This window comes from Lithobates pipiens, unplaced genomic scaffold, assembly GCF_037356315.1.
Source record: "Lithobates pipiens isolate NorthernLeopardFrog02 unplaced genomic scaffold, aLitPip1_a1.2 Scaffold_22, whole genome shotgun sequence".
Lineage (NCBI taxonomy): Eukaryota > Metazoa > Chordata > Amphibia > Anura > Ranidae > Lithobates > Lithobates pipiens.
Window position 1 is genome coordinate 75,610,396 of NW_027507784.1, and position 15,434 is coordinate 75,625,829.

Consider the following 15,434-nt stretch of genomic DNA (forward strand, 5'->3'; position numbering starts at 1 on the left):
AAGCCTTGTATGTATACTGAGGAGGACTTGGTACAAAACTTTATTTCACTGAAAGGTCTTTTTGAAATATTTAATGGTAAAGAGCATCAAATACAACCAACACATTTCTGTCAGGGCTGGCTGAGCCCTTCTTTATCTGGGCTGGCTGCTCAGATGTTGGCTAATTGCCAGCTCTCATCTCTCTCCACAGTTACCAGCTGTTCCCGATCATGCTCGTCTGACCTGCCTATTTAAAGCTGTCCAGCTCACTTCCCCTCTGTCTTCGCCTTGGTCACATCACAAGAAACCATCTCCTGCGGTTATGTTTAAAGACTGGCTTGCTGACATATCTTCTGGCTTCTTATCCTGCTTGATGTTTCTCTACTTGGATCCCTGACTTCTGGCCTGGCTGATCACCCGATCTGGTTATTGAACTCTGGCCTGGCTGACTACTCGATCCAGTTACTGGACTCTGGCTATGCTTTGACTACGCTTTTTCTATTTAACTTTTTATTTAATAAACAAGTGTGATTTAATTGTACTTCTGTGTCGGTCTGATTCATGGTTTCTGACAGTAGGCAAAGGCCATGAATTCAGAAGATACAGTCAATCCACTTGATGGTAATATTTTTTCCAGATTGGATGAGCAAGATCACCGCATGGATCAGTTTGCCATGGCGTTACAAATGCTCCTGAGTTGTAAGGCTCTTCTGGAATCCCCCATGGTGGCTGCTCTGGTACAACCTGAGTCTCAGGCTGTCCCTGCTGCTGCGCCAGTCTCTGTGCAGGCACACGCCTCGAGTATTACCTCTATAAGAGGTATGTCTGGTTCTGCTCCGCTTCCCCAGCAATTTGGGGGTGATCCAGTTCAATGCAGAGGGTTTCTCAATCAGGTTGACATATACTTTGAGATGCTGCCCCTGGCGTTTCCCACGGACAGAAGCAAAGTAGGTTTTGTGATATGTTTGCTTTCTGAGAGAGCCTTGGCCTGGGCTAACCCTCTATGGGAGACAAGATACCTGTTGTCTTGAGTTACCCTGAGTTTGTGGCCTCCTTTAAAAAGGTATTTGACGTTCCCGCACGCTCCGCTTCTACTGCCAAGTGCCTCATGTCCATCAAACAAAGTACGAGAACTGTTGCCGACTACGCCATTGAATTCCGTACTCTGGCAGCAGAGGTTGCTTGGAACAATGAGGCCCTTGTGGCTGCTTTTTCTCATGGTCTCTCGGGTTCCATCAAGGATGAGATAGCAACCCGAGATATACCCACTGAGCTGGAGAGCTTGATCTCGTTTGCCATCCTCATTGACTCCAGACTCAGAGAAAAACTTTTTCTTAAGGAGCACTTGCGGGAGCCTCCTGTACATTTGCCTCCGAGCTTTGTAGTCCCACCCATGCCTCCCTCACCTCCCATGCCTCCTGGTACCGAGTTGGTCAGTGAAGATGAACCCATGCACTTGGGCTTCACGCCTCTCTCTGTGGATGAGAGAGCCTTTAGGAGGAGGGAGAGATTGTGCCTTTATTGAGGCCAGGCAGGTCACTTTTTGAAGTCTTGTCCTACGTGTCCAGGGAACGCCCGAACTTTGAGGTCCTGTCATGGACAGACCTTAGGTGGCGTTGTTTCGTCCCCAGTTATCCAGAAGGATAAGCCTCTGGTTTCGGTCAACCTTTTTCGGGTTGAGTCGTCCATCGAGATACAGGCTCTAATCGACTCTGGGACTGCAGGCTGGTTCATTGAGGCTGCATTTGTTTTGCAGCACTCGATTCCGCTGCAGTTGCGTGACACTCCACTTGCCATTGAGGCTCTTGACGGGAGACCTTTACAGCCTGCCCATGTGACTCATGAGAAGGTTCCATTGTCCATGGCCGTAGGGGCTCTTCACCATGTGATAATCCAATTCCAAGTTATTTCCTCACCCAGGTTTCCGCTGGTTATCCTCGGTTACAGAGGCACAACCCCTCTTTTGATTGGCTCCGTGCTGAGGTTCTCTCCTAGTCACCACAATGCAGTGAGACATGCTTCCTGAAGATATCCAAGGTCCTGTGCACCTCTTCACTTCCCTCCCTGCTGGAGGAGTACCGCGATTTTAGTGGTGTCTTTGATAAAGGTGAAGCTGGTAGTTTGCCTCCACACCGGTTTTAAGATTGCGCAATTGACCTTCAACCTGGTGCCATACCTCCTCATGGCCAAGTTTACCCTTGGAGAATAAGGCCATGGGGGAGTATGTTACTGAAGCACTTTCTCGAGGTTTCATCCGCAAATCCTCATCTCCTGCTGGTGCTGGTTTCTTCTTTGTGAAGAAGAAGAGCAGTGAACTATGACCTTGTATAGATTATAGGGGTCTCAATCGTGTCACGATTAAGAATGCCTACCCGATTCCATTGATTACAGAGTTATTTGAAAAGGGAGCAACGTTTTTCACGAAGCTTGACTTGAGAGGGGCATACAATCTTATGCACATTAAGGAGGGCGATGAGTGGAAAACTGCGTTTAATACCAGAACAGGCCATTATGAATATCTGGTAATGCCTTTTAGCCTTTGCAATGCCCAAGCAGTTTTCCAGGAATTTATTAACGATGTCCTCCGAGATTTGTTACAGTTATTTGTGGTGGTTTATCTCGATGATATCCTCATATTTTCCAAGTCCCTGAAGAGCCAGCACCCAGGCCATCACTATCAAGACTTGCATGCTTCCTTCCAGACTGTGGCTGTGGTCTTGGAGTTGTGGCAGGAGATGGAGAAGGAGTATGGTCCAGCTCACATACGTGACTTGTTTTGTGATTTTGCCCATCACCCCTTTATTTAGGGCCTGAAAGATGACTTTCTCACAAATGAGGCATTGTCCTACCTTCATTTACTGCATTTTGCTGGCTGCCATGCAGACATAGGCCTCTTGAAGATCGGGGTAGTTCTGAGGGCTGCAGTAGCCTGCCGAATCAAAGAAAGAGCTGACTCCTCCACGTTACTCCCCTTCCTGGGCCTTTTTGTTGGAAGGCGGAGGGGAGGAACCTGTGATTCGGTCAGGCTACTGGGCACAGGCACCTCCTGGCTGCCACTTTCCCTGGCCACCTTCTGGCTGTGACTTTCCTCCGCCACCTCCTGGCTGCCACTTTCCACAGCCTCCTCCTGGCTGAGACTTTCCTGTGTATGAAAATGGTACATAGTTTGTTTTTTGTTCATCAATCACACACAATTTTGAGATCATGATTGTTGCAAATTGAATGTTAACAAATAGAAAGACTATCCTTCTGACCCCAGCATTTTTCATTCTTGTCCTAAACATTTTTGGCTACTAGTGTCTATTGTTATGTAAACCACTTTGTTAAATCAGAAATTACTGATCAATAATAGCAACTAGTTATCTAGTTAACATCAATAATTTGGTGACAAGAAATATGTTGAACAATGCTATACCTGGCTCAAGCTGGGCTCCTCCACTTCTACCTGGGTGGAAGGCCCGGGTTGTATGTCGGAAGCCTCATCTGAGGTGGGAGGAAGTGTGGAAGGAAGTGTGGAAGAAAGGGTTGAAAGCGATGGTCTGATTTCAGTCTGGTCTGACAAAAAATGCAGTCTGTTGTAGTACCACAGCCTGGGAACATAAATATCATCTGCTGCTGCTCCTGATCTCATGGGATTTTGGACCTTCTTGCAATCCCTATTATATGTGCTCATCAGGCCACCAATTTTGCATTTCAAATAGGGGATGGTTGCCGTGGGAATCACAGGCTTCACCAATTCCAGCAATTGATCCAGCGCTGCCTTCCTCTTTATTTTATTATCATAAAATGGGTGTTTAACCTGCCACAGACAGGGCAGCTCTTTGTATTTATCGATGAAGCACAGTGGTGTGGGTGGCACAGTGGTGTAGTGGTAGGCACTCTCACCTAGCAGTAAAAAAGGGTCACTGGTTTGAATCCCTACCACGAAGAACGGGATGGACTAGTGTCTTTATTCAACTTTACTAACTATGTAACTATGTAAGCTAAGGAGGAAGTCGCGTTTGTTGAATCTATCCATTTTATCTGCAAGTCAAAACACAAGACAAACCCTAATGTCAGGCTAAACTCTCATAATCTTGTCCCAATATAGGCCTCGATCTCTAAGCAGTATAGGCCACTAACCACTGATGCCGCAAGTTAAAATTGCACCTTCCTTAGCACGATCGGCACTTCCGCTACTCCGTCCTCCACTCACAGATCGTATGCACGACACACGCATGTTATGCTTTATAAACACTGCGCATGCGTGAAACCCTCCCCTGACCTTCTTTCTAGTATATTCCTTGCCCCTTCTATTTCAACGCAGTGGGAGAGCATATGGCGGAGACAGAGTAGGTGCATGAGAGTAGCAGCAGCGACGAGGACACCCCAGAGCCACAATCGTCCAGATTGAGGAGATTTAAGGCCTCAAATATGTCCTTTGTTGAGATGGTGGAGATGGTGGACATCTTGAAGAGGGCCAACTATGATGGGAAATATGGACCATACAGAAACCCAAATGTGAGAAAGGCCCAACTGAGGTCACATAGTTTGTAGCATTTTTATGTAGAAAATTGTGCAGAGTGCAGCAGGCAAGCACAATAGTTTATATTCCGCCATGTGGATTTGTGTTAGAAATAGGTGTAACCAGCTGGCCATTATGCCAAAATAATTTTCCACCACTCTTCTGGCTCTGGTCAGCTGGTAGTTAAAAACCCTCTGCTCCAGGGTGAGGATCCTCATCGGAAATGACCTCATCAGATGTTCTCCTAGCCCAAACGTTTCATCAGCAACCAAAACAAACAGAAGACCAGCCACGTTGTCTTCCACAGGTGGCAATCCCAAGCTGCCATTCTTGAGCCGTCTGTTGAACTCCATCTGGGCGATGACTCCACCATTCAACATCTGGCCATTCTTCCCCACGTCCACATACAAAAACTCGTATGTCGCCAACACCACCGCCAACATCACAATACTATCAAACCCCTTATAATTATTATATTATGACCCCAAGTTGGGAGGTGGGATGATGTGGACATGTTTCCCATCGATTTCCCCTCCGCAGTTAGGAAAGTCCCACCACTGGGCAAACTGGGAGGTCACAGTCTGCCATTCCTGTGGGTTTGAAGGAAACTGTGGAGTCAAACAAGAAAAAAAAAATAATTCGTACTTTTACACTTTTGCCCAAAACATTGCAAGCAGATTAGACACACACATTCTTGGCCAACATAATTATAACATTTATTGAAATGAGTATTTAAAGACAAAAGTATAAGGTCCACTTATCAGATTCCTCACTCCCTCTGATGGCCCATTGGAAAACATTTTTTTTGGGGGGGGGGGGGTGCTTTGGACAGATAACCCTTTCCACTTCATTGAGAGCTGAATGTATTAATAATGTGTGTTACTTTGGGCAGCCCCTCCTTACACTATTGGCAGCCCATTAGACAGGTAAGAAGTGTCATAAAAATATCAATACACACTGTACAAATTGAACCACGTGTTTACATTCTGCAATTATCAAGATAATAGGAGAACAAAACTTTAAACTGTAGCATTTGAAAGTATTCAGGCAGGCCTTTGCACTACATGCTTTGGTGAATTCATCCATAAATATGAACACAAAAGAGTTAGGCATAGTGTGTATGGGTTTGGCTAAGTCAGCAGATAGAGGATTGGTATCGGTTGACTTAGTGGTTGGGGGGGAGAGAGGGTTCTAAATGAGTTTGGGCCCCCCAAAAAAAGCTTCTTGCACTCTGCCTGAATTTAAGGACAACAATAACATTTGTACACATTTTAGGGGGTGTTTAGGGTAAACACTACTGTGGAGCTACAAAATAGACAAAAATGCAGCACTCAATCGGTGCCAGAAATGAGAGATTGTTGTAAACAATCAAGTTCAGATATTGGATGCACATCAAAGTTAAAAGACTGGCAATAACAAAATGAAATCAAACAGTAAAATCAAGCTGATTAAAAACAAATCACTGTCAGGATTGAAGTCAGGATTGAAGTACTCCGAATAATAGAGTCAGGGTTAATGCCAGCAAGTGTGCTTTGTGTATCAAGCCTCAGTAGCAGGCTCTGTAGCTTCAGTGTGCACAAAAAATGGGATGGGAGGGACACCACTCACTAAAGAGCAACAGATGGTGGAACGAGGAATACCAGACTCACTGTGACCAGAAGGTGTTCTGTGGATTGCGTCGAATGATTCCACTGGTCCCACTGGCTAACCAGCCAAGCTGGGACCTGGCTTCCTGAACGGCACTCTGGCTGGTACACAGTGAATCCTAAGACCGGAAAAACGTGATCAGAGCCAATCAAAGCCAGAAGTGGGGAGGGACCAATGCTGGGCGAATCGCAAGCTCCATTTTGTTGCCGTGGCGACCATGAATAACATGTTTCATGGACCTGTCAAAGTCACTACTATGGAGCTGCATTGTTAAGTGACTAGGCTAGGTGTGTATGGGCCCAAGATAGCATGCTGGGGAGGTTAGTGAATGAAAATATGCATGAAGGACAAAAAAAGATCTTTAAAAGCTTCCAACATGCATAAGGACAAAGAGGACATTCACAGCATATTGCTATCATGGTAATTAGGGAATTCTGAAATAAATCCAATAGATTAGCAAACATTAAATACATCGAATGTGATGTTAAAGGATAAAACGTACCTTAATATAGTCCTTCTGCAGGACCTGAATGATGGCAGAACAGTTCTCTGGAATAATGATCCCCAGAGCCTGGGGGGAGGTGCCTGTCGAGAACTTGATGTCCTGCAGACTTCTCCAGTACCGCAAGGTGGTGACTAGCCTTTGTTCTGGAGTGATGGCTTGCCGCATGCAATTCGTAATATAAGGGGACAGCAAAACCAACAGACGGTGAAAAACTGGGTCCGTCATCTGGAGTTAATTCCTGAAATCATCAGGATTATTCTCCTGGATCTCCCACAACAAAGGCATGTGCGATAATTGGTCATGCTGGAGCAACCAATTCTTCGTCCATGACCTCCTCCTCCCCCTGTTCATGGACTGGGCTCGGGTTAAAGTAATAACCCCAACATCAAGACCTTGTATAGCACAAACTCTATGATGAGTATGTAACCGCAACATGGCTTGAAACCGGTAGGCTGGTTAGAACGAACTAACAGAATGCACTGAAAATTAGAAAGGCCTGAGAAGAGCGAGCTGAAAATCAGAAACGAGCGGACAAGAACGCAGTGAAAAACAGATACGAACTGACTACAAGCACTGAAAAACAGATAAAAAATCCACAAGCACAAACTGAAGAGCAGTAACAAACTGAAAAGCGTGAATCGTCTCTCACCAAACTTCTACTAACATGAGATTAGCAGAAGGAGCCCAAAGGGTGGCTATTGAACTTCCCTTTTATAGTGCTGTCGTATGTGTTGCACGTTCTTGCCGTTCGGAATTTCCGACAACATCTGTGTGACCATGTGTATGCAAGACAAGTGTGAGCCAACATCCATCGGAAAAAATCCATCCACGGCTTGGTTGTCAGAAATTCCGATCATCTTTACGTGGCATTAAGCCTCATACACATTATCAGATTTTATGCTGATTTTTTTTCTTCACATTTACCAAAACCATATAATATGAGGTCAAACCTTAGGAGTTTCAATTTGTATGCAATCAGACAGGCCCTTGCACTACATGGTTTTGGTAAATCTGAAGACAAAAATCAGCAGAAAATCTAATAGTGTGTATGGGGCTTTAGTGTCATTGGGACATGCTAGTCTTCATCAAGCCTTACAAAGGTACCCTAGGGCATTCTATTGTGATACTATCCTTCAACTGCTCAAGCCCTGAAGAAGGGGGAGACATTTTCCCCCCGAAACATGTTAGCTGTAATTCAAGGGTAAGTCCACTTTCATAGGAACAAAAATAGCAAATAAAAATTAATATAAGGATATTAAAAATTATATTACAAAAAATATCAAAATAAGGAATTTATACCACTGAATGGCCCCCACGCTCGCCTGACCTAAATCCAATAGAAAACCTCTGGGACATTATGTTTCGGTCCATCTGATGCCATCAGGTTGCACATCAGTCTGTTCAGGAGCTCATTGATGACCTGGTCCAGATCTGGGAGGAAATACCCCAGGGCACCATCCATGGCGGCATGCATACAATCACATTGGGGTCATACAAACGATTAAGTACCATTTTGAGTTGCTTCAATTACATTTCAGCAAAATGGACTAGCCTGCTGCATAATTTTTTCACTTTGATTTGTAGGTTGATAATTTAAATTTTCATCAAACAATGTGGCATCCTTTCATTCCTAACACATTACCCAATCCATATCAGTATAGATATCCAGCATTAGACATGTGCAGAGTAAAATATTTTGTTTCCGAATTTCGTTTTCGTCCGAAAACTTAATTTATTTAGTTACTCCCGAAATTCGTTTTTATTTATTTTGTTTTTCGTTCAAAAATTGCATTCGTCCGAAAATCCACATGAATTACGGTCGAATCTGTCTTTGAAGGCTTATGGTGTCTGTCGAATGTATAAAGAAGATTCGACGGAGCTAGTATATAGCATACTTTAGAACCCTATTAAAGTCTATGGGACTCCAACGTTCAAAATCTAAAGTGCTAATTTTAAAGGCTAATTTGCAAGTTACTGTCCTAAAAAGTGTTTGGGGACCCGGGTCCTGCCCCAGGGGACATGTATCAATGCAAAAAAAAGTTTTAAAAACTGCCGTTTTTTCGGGAGCAGTGATTTTAATAATGATTAAAGTGAAACAATAAAAGTGTAATATTCCTTTAAATTTCGAAGGGGGGGGGGGGTTGTCTATAGTATGCCTGTGAAGGGGCTCATGTTTCTGGTGCTTAGAACTGTCCCTGCACAAAGTGTCATTTATGCAGGAAAAAAAGTCCTTTAAAATCACTCGCAGCTATTATGAATTGTCGGCTCCCGTAATACAGAGAACACTCATTGAAAGTCATTGATAAAAAAAAAAAATAAAAAAAAAAGCGTGGGGGTCCCCCAAATTCAATTACCAGGCCCTTCAGGTCTGGTATGGATATTAAGGGGAACCCTGCCTCAAATTTAAGAAAAAATTTGACGTGGGGTTCCCCCTAAATATCCATAACCAGACCCTTCAGGTCTGGTATGGATATTAAGGGGAACCCCGCGTCAAATTAAAAAAAAAATTGACGTGGGGTTCCCCCTAAAAATCCATACCAGACCCTTTATCCGAGCACGCAACCTGGCAGGCCGCAGGAAAAGAGGGGGGGATGAGAGAGCAGCCCCCCTCCCTCCTGAACCGTACCAGGCCACATGCCCTCAACATTGGGAGGATGCTTTGGGGGTCTGTGACCCCTCAAAGCACCTTGTCCCCATGTTGATGAGGACAAGGGCCTCATCCCCACAACCGTGGCCGGTGGTTGTGGAGGATCCCGCCCCCCCCCCTGTTTGAAATGGTAAGGGGGTACAAAAGTACCCCTACCATTTCACAAAGAAAGTGTAAAAAATGGTTAAATAAAACAAACACACTTTTTAAAAATTCCTTTATTAAAAATAAAAAAAAGATTCCAGCGGCGGTAATCCACTCTTGCTATCCAGCGACGGATGGTCATCTCTCCAGCGATGGCTCATCTCATCCAGCGCAGCGAATCCATCCTTCTTCTGTCTCCGTGGAGGAGACACTGCAGAAATTCCGGCGGCCTGACGTTTCTTATATACGGAGGGCGGGGCCACCCGTCACCTGACCCCGCCCCCCTCTGACGCAAGGGGAAACCCGGGGTTCCCCGTGACGTATGGGTGACCCCGCCCCCCTCTGATGTAACGGAAACCTGCCTGTGTTACATCAGAGGGGTGCGGGGTCACCCATACGTCACAGGGAACCCCCGGGTTTCCCCTTGCGTCAGAGGGGGCGGGGTCAGGTGACGGGTGGCCCCGCCCTCCGTATATAAGAAACGTCAGGCCGCCGGAATGCCTGCAGTGTCTCCTCCACTGAGACAGAAGAAGGATGGATTCGCTGCGCTGGATGAGATGAGCCATCGCTGGAGAGATGACCGTCCATCGCTGGATAGCAAGAGTGGATTACCGCCGCTGGAATCTTTTTTTTATTTTTTTATTTTTAATAAAGGAATTTTTCAAAAGTGTATTTGTTTTATTTAACCATTTTTTACACTTTCTTTGTGAAATGGTAGGGGTACTTTTGTACCCCATTACCATTTCAAACAGGGGGGGGCCGGGATCTGGGGGTCCCCTTGTTAAAGGGGGCTTCCAGATTCTGATAAGCCCCCCGTCCGCAGACCTCCACAACCACCGGCCACGGTTGTGGGGATGAGGCCCTTGTCCTCATCAACATGGGGACAAGGTGCTTTGAGGGGGCACAGACCCCCAAAGCATCCTCCCAATGTTGAGGGCATGTGGCCTGGTACGATTCAGGAGGGAGGGGGGGCCGCTCTCGTCCCCCCTCTTTTCCTGCGGCCTGCCAGGTTGCGTGCTCGGATAAAGGGTCTGGTATGGATTTTTAGGGGGAACCCCACGTCAATTTTTTTTAAAATTTGAGGCAGGGTTCCCCTTAATATCCATACCAGACCTGAAGGGTCTGGTTATGGATATTTAGGGGGAACCCCACGTCAAATTCTTTCTTAAATTTGAGGCAGGGTTCCCCTTAATATCCATACCAGACCTGAAGGGCCTGGTAATTGAATTTGGGGGACCCCCACACTTTTTTTTTAATTTATTTATTTATTTTTTTATCAATGACTTTCAATGAGTGTTCTCTGTATTACGGAGCCGACAATTCATAATAGCTGCAAGTGATTTTAAAGGACTTTTTTTCCTGCATAAATGACACTTTGTGCAGGGACAGTTCTAAGCACCAGAAACATGAGCCCCTTCACAGGCATACTATGACAACCCCCCAGCTACGAAATTTAAAGGAATATTACACTTTTATTGTTTCACTTTAATCATTATTAAAATAACTGCTCCCGAAAAAACAGCCGTTTTTAAAACTTTTTTTTGCATTGATACATGTCCCCTGGGGCAGGACTCGGGTCCCCAAACACTTTTTAGGACAGTAACTTGCAGAATCTTTTCTCTCTGTCAAATCTTTTTTCTCTGTCGAATATTTTCTCTATATAATCTTGGACTAATAGAGGTAAGGTTAGGCACATTCGACCACAGGTTCTATAGACAGATTGTTATTGTCAGAGTCATGTCGAATCTCCTATTCTATATCGAACTGTTGTAACAATGAAAACGAAAATAAAGCATTTATTTATGTCGGATCTTTCGTTTTTCGGATTTTGTGCTTTCGTTATCGTTTGTCAAAACGAAAACGAAAAGAGCTGAAATTCGGACGAAAATGCATTCGGACGAAAACGAATGCACATGTCTATCCAGCATGATGTTTTTCCCCATTGAGATCTGATGTGTTTTCAAAGTGTTCCTTTAGTTGGTCTGAAAAAGAGAAATATCCAGTGAGAAGCAGTTGTGTGGAGGAAAACGTCTTGTTGATGTCAGAGGTCAGAGGAGAACGGCTGGTTCAAGATTATTGAAAGGCAACAGTAACTCAAAAAACCACTTGTTACAACCAAGGTATGCAGAATACAATCTCTAAACGAACTTTGATGGGCTACAGCAGCAGAAGACCACACCGTGTGCCACTCCTGTCAGCTAAGAACAGGAAACTGAGGCTACAATTCTCACAGGCTCACCAGAATTGGACAATAGAAGATTGGAAAAATGCTGCCTGGTCTGATGAGTCTTGATTTCAGCTGCAACATTCAGATGGTGGGTCAGAATTTGGCGTACACAACATGAAAGCATGGATCCATTCTGCCTTGTATCAATGGTTCAGGCTGGTGGTGGTAGTGTAATACTGTGGGGGATATTTTCTTGGCACACTTTAAGCCCCTTAGTACCAATTGAGCATTGTTTAACCACTTCAGCCCCGGACCAATAAACACCTTAAGGACCAGAGGTCTTTTTCCAATTTCGCACTGCGCTGCTTTAACTGGTAATTGCGCAGTCATTCAATATTGCACCCAAACGAAATTTGCGTCCTTTTCTTCCCACAAATAGAGCTTTCTTTTGATGGTATTTGATTGCCTCTGCGATTTTTTTTTTTTGCGATATAAATGGAAAAAGAGCGAAAATTTAGAAAAAAAAGATATTTTCTTCTTTTTGTTATAAGAAAAATCAAATAAACTAAATTTTAGTCATACATTGAGGGCAAAATGTATTCAGCCACATGTCTTTAGTAAAAAAAATGTCAATAAGCGTATATTTTTTGGTTTGCGCAAAAGTTATAGCGTCTACAAACTAGAGTACATTTTCTGGAATTTACACAGCTTTTAATTTATGACTGCCTATCTCATTTCTTGAGGTGCTAAAATGGCAGGGCAGTACAACCCCCCCCCCCCAAATGACCCCATTTTGGAAAGTAGACACCCCAAGGAAATTGCTGATGGGTATGTTGAGCCCATTGAATATTTATTTTTTTTGTCCTAAGGGATTGAATAATGACAAAATTTTTTTTTTTTACAAAAAGTTGTCACTAAATGATATATTGCTCACACATGCCATGGTTATATGTGGAATTGCACCCCAAAATATATTCCGCTACTTCTCCCGAGTATGGGGATACCACATGTGTGGGACTTTTTGGGAGTCTAGTCGCGCACGGCACCCCGAAAACCAATCACCACCTTCAGGATTTCTAAGGGTGCAAATTTTTTATTTAACTCCTCACTACCTATCACAGTTTCGAAGGCCATAAAATGCCAAAAATAGCACAAAACCCCCCAAAATGACCCCATTTTGGAAAGAAGACACCCCAAGCTATTTACTGAGAGGCATGTTGAGTCCATGGAATATTTTATATTTTGCCACAAGTTGCGGGAATATCACAAACTTTTTTTTTTTTGCACAAAGTTGTCACTAAATGATATATTGCTCACACATGCTATGGGCATATGTGAAATGACACCCCAAAATACATTCTGCTGCTTCTCCTGAGTACGGGGATACCACATGTGTGGGACTTTTTGGGAGCCTAGCCGCGTACGGGACCCCGAAATCCAAGCACCGCCTTCAGGATTTCTAAGGGCATACATTTTTTATTTTACTCCTCACTACCTATCACTACCTATCACAGTTTTGAAGGCCATAAAATGCCAAGATGGCACAAAACCCCCCCAAATGACCCCATTTTGGAAAGTAGACACCCCAAGCTATTTGCTGAGGGCCATGTTGAGACCATTGAATATTTTTTTTTGTCCCAAGGGATTGAATAATGACAAAAAAAAAAATTTTTTTTTACAAAAAGTTGTCACTAAATGATATATTGCTCACACATGCCATGGTTATATGTGGAATTGCACCCCAAAATATATTCCGCTACTTCTCCCGAGTATGGGGATACCACATGTGTGGGACTTTTTGGGAGTCTATTCGCGCACGGCACCCCGAAAACCAATCACCACCTTCAGGATTTCTAAGGGTGCAAATTTTTGATTTAACTCCTCACTACCTATCACAGTTTCGAAGGCCATAAAATGCCAAAATAGCACAAAACCCCCCAAAATGACCCCATTTTGGAAAGTAGACACCCCAAGCTATTTACTGAGAGGCATGTTGAGTCCATGGAATATTTTATATTTTGCCAAAAGTTGCGGGAATATTACAAACTTTTTTATGTGTTTAGTGTTTTGTAAGTGACAGTGATCGATCGATACTGCACTTGGGTGGGCTGGGCAGAGGGGCAAAACGCAGGTGCTAGCAGGTATCTGGGCTGATCCTGCTAACAATGCGTTTTTTGGAACCCTGAACTGCTGGGGACGCTAGTATAGATCAGATCAGATCAGATATTGATCTGTTCAGATTCTATACCACTACGGGAGGTGTATGCTTTGCGCGTGGGTGTTAGCGGTACTGGCACTAACCTAGCACTGCCTGGGGCGACGCAGACCCTGACCCTAAAACCTAATTGATATCACCTGCTGGGTGATCAGGGGGTTAAACCTTTATTGGGTAATAAATGGTGGGTGCCCTGATGCTATAAAAAGCAAACTAACCAGAGTCACCCGTAACACTTATACGGTGATCAGTGGTGAAAGGGTTAACTAGGGGCAATCAGGGGGTTCAAATTTTTATTAGGTAGTATATGGGGGTCCCTGGCGCTATATAAAAACCTGACGGGGAACCTAAATAACTAACTGGCTAACCAGCGTCACCAGTGACACTTATACTGTGATCGCTGGTGAAAGGGTTAACTAGGGGCAATCAGGGGGTTAAAACCATTATTGGGTAGTATATTGGGGTACCTAGCGCTATAAAACCTGGCGGTGAACCTAAAAAAATAACTAGCTACCTAGCGACAGTAGCGACACTGATGCAGCGATCAGAAAAATGATCGCTTAGTGACAGTGGCAAAAGGGGGTGAAAGGGTTAACTAGGGGCAATCAGGATGTTAAAACCATTATTGGGTAGTATATCGGGGTACCTAGCGATATAAAAACCTGGCGGTGAACCTAAAAAAATAACTAGCGACACTAGCGACACTGATGCAGCGATCAGAAAAATGATCGCTTAGTGACACTGGCAAAAGGGGGTGAAAGGGTTAACTCTAGGGGCAATCAGGGGGTTAAATCTTTATTGGGGGGTGATAGGGGGCTACCCTGGACCTAACACTAACTGCCCTGACAGTTTTTACTTTTACAACTGACACTGAATGCATTGATCAGTAAAGAAATGATCAATGCAATCAGTGACACTGTGACTGGGGTGGGGGGCGATCGGGGGGGGGGATAGGGGGGGGTTTGTGTACCTATGTGTACCTATGTGTCAGTGTAGTGTTTTGGTGCACTTACTTTTAGTCTTCTCCTCGTAGTCCGGTCAAAAAGACCGCCCCGAGGAAAATGACATCACTTCCTCCTTCCTGTGTAAACAATACACAGTGGGAGGAAGTTCGTCATTGGCCAGGAGCGATCGAGAGGGGGTGGCCAGAAACCAACGGCCATCCCCTCATCACGGATCGCTGCTGGAGGGAAACGGACCACCGTATCCAGCGGGAGGGGGTCCGATCGGACCCCCCACCCGCTGGAAGGCAGGCACGTACATGTACGTGCTTGTGCCTGCCTGTGCCATTGTAATGACGTACATTGGCAATACGGCGGTCCTTAAGTGGTTAAATGCCACGGCCTACCTGAGTATTGCTGCTGACTATGTCCATCCCTTTATGACTACAGTGTACCCATCTTCTGGCTCCTTCCAGCAGAATAATGCACCATGTCACAAAGCTCCAATCATCTCATCACTGGTTTACTGAACATGACAATGAGGACAATGTACTCCAATGGCTTCCAAAGGCACCAGATCTCAATCCAATAGAGCAGTAGTTCTCAATCCTCTCCTCAAGTATGTCAACAGGCCATTGCGTTGTATTTGGTCCATCCGACTAGCATACAGACGAACGGGCTTCCC